Source organism: Anas acuta, chromosome 2 (assembly GCF_963932015.1).
Source record: "Anas acuta chromosome 2, bAnaAcu1.1, whole genome shotgun sequence".
Taxonomy (NCBI): Eukaryota; Metazoa; Chordata; class Aves; order Anseriformes; family Anatidae; genus Anas; species Anas acuta.
The window spans coordinates 133,391,490-133,396,739 of NC_088980.1; the positions used below are offsets into that span (position 1 = coordinate 133,391,490).

At 38.8% G+C, this 5,250-nt stretch overlaps 1 long non-coding RNA gene across 1 annotated transcript; it reads right to left on the reverse strand.

Annotated features, from left to right (window-relative positions):
• Nucleotides 1-481: 481 nt before the first annotated feature.
• On the reverse strand, nt 482-3,905 carry LOC137851830 (uncharacterized). Its single transcript, XR_011093509.1, has 3 exons — nt 3,682-3,905; nt 1,731-1,772; nt 482-1,039 (listed from the first exon to the last, which is right to left on the reverse strand). It is a non-coding gene; the product is annotated as an uncharacterized lncRNA (long non-coding RNA).
• Between the last annotated feature and the right edge of the window lie 1,345 nt (nt 3,906-5,250).

The following is a 5,250-nucleotide window of genomic DNA, read 5'->3' on the forward strand; positions in this document are numbered from 1 at the left end:
ATGCACATTTGTTGCAATCTACTGCATATACAGAATGCAGCCTCCACAATAAATCTTTTTAAAATAGAATGTGTTGGTCCAAATAGGCAAGCAAGAGCCCAGCTTCTTGCAGGGAACAGGACAATCTTTTCCCATTAAATTTGTGTATTAAAGATATTGCATTTCCTGTGTCAGTCAGGAGCAAGTCACGAGGCATTTAGATCCCTGTCTCATAACATCAGAAAAAGGAACAAAACGGTCTTTCAGAACCCCCAAGACAATTTGTTTTCATAGACAAGGTACTGCAGGGCACTCTCATCACAAAGCCCTGCAAGTAAATAAGGATTTGTGGCAGTAATAAGGAACTTGTTTTGTATCTTAGTCAATAGACATATTGAATGTACAAAACAGGCAAGGTATAAATAAAAGAAAAAATAAACAAACAAAAACCACCACAAAGCAAAATCCAAAATAATTACATAAAAAAACAGAGGGGAAAAAAAAAAAAAAAAAAAGAGGTAGACAATTAAATTATCAGTCTAGGGATATAGCACCTGAAAATTTTTCATCTCTGATGAATTTGGTGTTTCAACTGAACAAAGGCAATGAGAGAAAAAAAGGCTAATCTTTTCACCACTTTACCCACATCAACCAATTTAATATATAACAGAGCATACCAGAACAAGCATAGGTTCTACCTATGCCAAGAGAGCTGCTTTTATGCCAGTTGCATAGAGTTTGGTCCAGACTCGCCTTAAATAATCAGAAATATTTCCATTTGTCTCAAGTAAGGCCTACATGCTCATAGGTGTCCAAAGTATTTATTCTTTTATCCTTTTAAAACTTTCCTATTCATTTTTATTAGTACAGTAATCTGAGAATGGCAGAAGAGTCTGTGAGCAGAATTCCTCTCCTCCAGTAGGGAAAGTAGAACAGCAAAAAACAAGTATCACCTCTCTTCTCAACAGCTGTTCTTCAGCCAGGGTCCAAAAGGAAATGTGTCTGTGGCTGAAGTCTGTACACAAAGCAGAGTGACGCATGCACGTTTGTGCCCCCATCCCTAGAAACAACAAAATAACAGTCCTAACTCACCAAACAACCCAGCCCACTCTGGATGCTGCATTTTTTTTTTTTTTCTGTTTTCTTTTTAAGAATGGGAAAGTATTTTCTTACTTTGGCTGAAGACCCAGCTGCGTAAGGAAAGAGGATATGCCAAGCTGTTGCAGCTTAGCTGATGGCAGGAGCCCAGCACAGGTTCGTGCCAAAGGGTTTTTCTGTTTTTCAAGCCCTGTTGACAATGAACTGATAGAGGGATCTCTAGTAATCCCAAGAAAAGTAGCCCAGGGAGCGGAGAGGCAGCCTTTATAGCAAGGTTGTATGGGGAGACTGGGCTTTGTGAAAAGTTAGGGACAAGCTAGAAGGGATAAGAAAGATCAAGAAAGCAACAGGTTGCCAGCACAGTGTGGGTTTGTTTTTTTGTTGCCATAAATGAGGGAAATGGTTAAATATAAGCATACCCTCTTGTCCTAAGGCAAACCACTTTGATCCATGCACATATTTGTTACCTTGGGAACAATACTACTCAAAACATGAAGATCCATAGATCCAAAGATCCTTAGATCCATAACCCCCTACAGCCTGGTAGAGCTTACATTATTAGTCTCTTATTGTATCAGAACTTGTGCTTAAGTTTTCATCTGCTCTACACCAAGAGTGTAGAAATCCAATTAAATAGACCTCAGTAAAATCACCTGGCAGGACAGATTGGATCTCCTCTCTGAAGGACCTACAGTCTGAAAATATGAAAAAATAATTAATTTTTGAATGTTATAATAGTATTCTATCTACACATTATAACTTAGTAGGTTAATCTCATCTTCCTAGGAGGCTGAGAGTGGTGGTCACAGTCCTAGGAGTTTTCTAGCAAGCAGACGAGGACTCAGATAGCAGTAGATGTGCATTTTGTGACCTGGACCCCACTACTCAACCAGAAGTATACTAGTGTGTGAAGTGGACTTTGTTTTATCAAAGGATGAATGCTTTTCAATCAGTATGTCTGAAAACCAAAGCCAAATCCCCTCATCATAATGTCTACACTTTGAGAATATATGTACATCATGGATCTTGTTTTAAACGGAATGGTATGAAAGATATGTTTATGGGGCTAAAAATACACACGACATGAGGTTTTGGAACATTACTTCAACATTTTAGCTATCAAGCTATTTTACTCGTTAGTGGTATCATATTTTGTTCTAATTCATAATTGAAACAGCACAAAAATTACATCTTTTTTCTAGATATCTAATTATAAATGCTTACTATTTAAAGTGTGCAATTTTAGAAGTTTTAACCTCAAAGAATTTTTAAATAAATACTCAACCATATACATCCTATACTTTATCCATCCAGCTGTGGGTAGATAACAAAGTTCATTATTGTCACTTGAACAAATAGCAGAAGGAAAATTTAAGTCTTAGAATTCCACATAGAGGGTTGGTCCTCCTCTTGAAAAAATGTTTTTTGGAACATACTAGATAGAGGAGAAATTCTCCAATGTTTCGATCACACTTTCCTCTTTGTTGGCCATAGAAACATGGATGAAGGGAGGCTTGACACTAAGCCCTGAAGTCTTGAATCAGCCTTAAGGTGTTCTGTTGTTCTTTTTTGCTCCAAACCTCCACTGTCCTGTTCTCCATGGAAAGGCAGATTCACCCCCTTCAAAAGCACGCACCTGAGCCTCTAGCAGTCACACTAAGGGCATAGCAGGGCATATATCAAAACAGGTACAGGTCCACACATCAATATCCATGCCAATGATTTTAACAGATAATTGAAATACAGACAACTTGAACTACATGTTTTGCAGTACCTTCTTTAGATACATTCATACTCCTAGTAACCTGCCCCTAAACCTCAAGTGTTACAAGGTCTTTGTTATATCCTTACCTCGAACAGGTAATAAGACTTTTTTTTTTTTTTTTTTCCTATAGAATTATTCACATACAATTGCTTTGTTTGTCTCGGCCTTCAGATCCTTGTCCTTTACAAAGCTGAATATGTGACACACAGAGAATAAGACTCAGACACACCAGCTGAGACATTAAGCAAGCACTGGCTGGAAGGGACCTCAGAGTTTGCCCAGCCACTCACTCAGTCCCAGGGCAGGAACAGGTTGACATAGTGCACCCCTGGCAGGTGTTTAACTAACCTGCCCCCAAAACTTCTGCTTACAGGGTGTAAGCAGTGTGAAGCAGACATCCTGCTCCAGTGCTTCACTGGTTTTAGCACTTCAAAATCCTTCCTTATGTCTGGTCTGAATTTTTTATATTGCAGTTAGAATTCTTGTCCTAGCTACCTCTACCCTGTACTTGATTACTAGAATTTCCCTCAATATCCCCCAGCAAAATTAACTCCAAGCTTTTCAGCCTTTCCTCACATGTAATGTTTTTGAAGCTTTTATCATTTTCATCACTCTCTAATGTATGCTCTCCAATTGGACTAAAGTCTTCCACCAAGGTGCCCAAAAGCAGTCACATTGCTCCAGCAGAGACTTTACCAGTAGCAAAGAGGACAAAAAGATCGCCCTAGCTGTCTCTCCATATATATACTCCTATTTATAAAACTCTGTAAGACGTTTGCTTTTTTTTTTTTCTTTTCTTTTTTTTTTTTTCCCCCAGTAGTTTAACACTATTGACTCACGTTCTGTTTATAAACCAGTGCCATCCCCAGAGCATTTCCCGCAGAGCTACTGCAAATCAGCTGTTCCTGACAAATCCACACCAACTCTTTCTTGTGCTTCTGTCTTCTCCCTGGTCTATAGTAACAGTTAATTTGATTATTTGTTCCAGCACTGTGTAAAAAATGAACTTGAGATCATTGTCTACACTTAACAACAGCACCAGCTACACCATTTCATTGTTGTTTGTTCCCTCTTTCTAAAATAACAAGCGGAGCTCATGTTTTTCCACCCATTTTTTAAAGTATCCTAGGGTGAAACCCATCAGACAGCTGATCTAAAAGCATCTGATGAGTAGTCTCATCAACTCCAATGAGATGCATGTGCTCAAAGTTAAGCCTGTACTCAAGTGCTTTGCTGGACCAGGGCCAGGAAGCTCAGCATTCTACAGAACGAAGCTGCTTTTGGTTTTCATGGTTAGCCATGGTAATACAGGAAATACAGGACTACCCAAATAAGATATGTCCACATCTTATGTGGCTTTGGAAAAATGTAAGGACATAAAAGTTACAAAATAGTTCATCAAATTTCTCTAAGGGAAAATGTGGAACATTTTTCAGGTCATGGGGAATGATCAGATATTTTAAATTTTAAAAAAGAGAAAGAGTCTTACATGATCTATCATCTCAGAGTTACTAGTGATATAGCAGTCTTTTTGTGCATCTTCACAATACAAGAACCCTGTTAAAAATGCTAGAAAATAAGCTGTTATAACAGCACTTTTGTGAAGCAGCAAATCTGGTAATAAGTGAAAGGATTGTGGTTTTGAAAGGGCTGCTGAACTGTTTGTGGGAAGTCCTTGGATTTCTGGGCCACTTAATTCAAGACCCATATCTGCCACAAAGGTAACAGAATCCAAGTGTAAATTTTAATAATTGCAGCAGTGATTACTTTTAGTTCTTGGCAGTTCATTACTGACTGCACAATTCCAGAGGCTCTCGTTAAATGGTCCATGGAATGAATCAGGCATGGAATTAACCTATTTTGAGTTCCCTGAAGCTTATGTCCCATGAAGGAGTATTCACATACCTCTCTAGGGGCCAATCCTGAAAGCCCTTCCTCATACGAGTAATCCTTACCCACACTAAACTGCTGTTGACTTCAGTGCCAGTGCTTGTGCTAGCAAAGACTGCACTTATGAGTAATCATTTGCAGAAATGGGTGCATGGTTTTCATGTTCCATTTGACAAAAGCAAATTACTTACAGGCACAGTCCCAAGTCTACATGAAAAATTACACTTACTTGTTTAAAAAGAAGCAGTATTTCTGTTACATTCTTGCTTCCTTTCTAATTGCAAGCATATTTGGGCTCTGTCCTAACTAAAGTAAATGCCAGCAAGATTGGGTGTAGTGGTTGTGAATCATTATTAACTGCACAGTGCTGTTCAGATGCCAGCTGTTGATGATCCGTGGTCTGTCTGCTTGAATTCCCCAGGGAACCAACATCTGGGAAAGGGTAAAGCTAAACAGAGGGCTAATAACTATCAAGAATCTCTCTCTCCCTCTCTGCATCCCTTTTCAAATGTTTTACT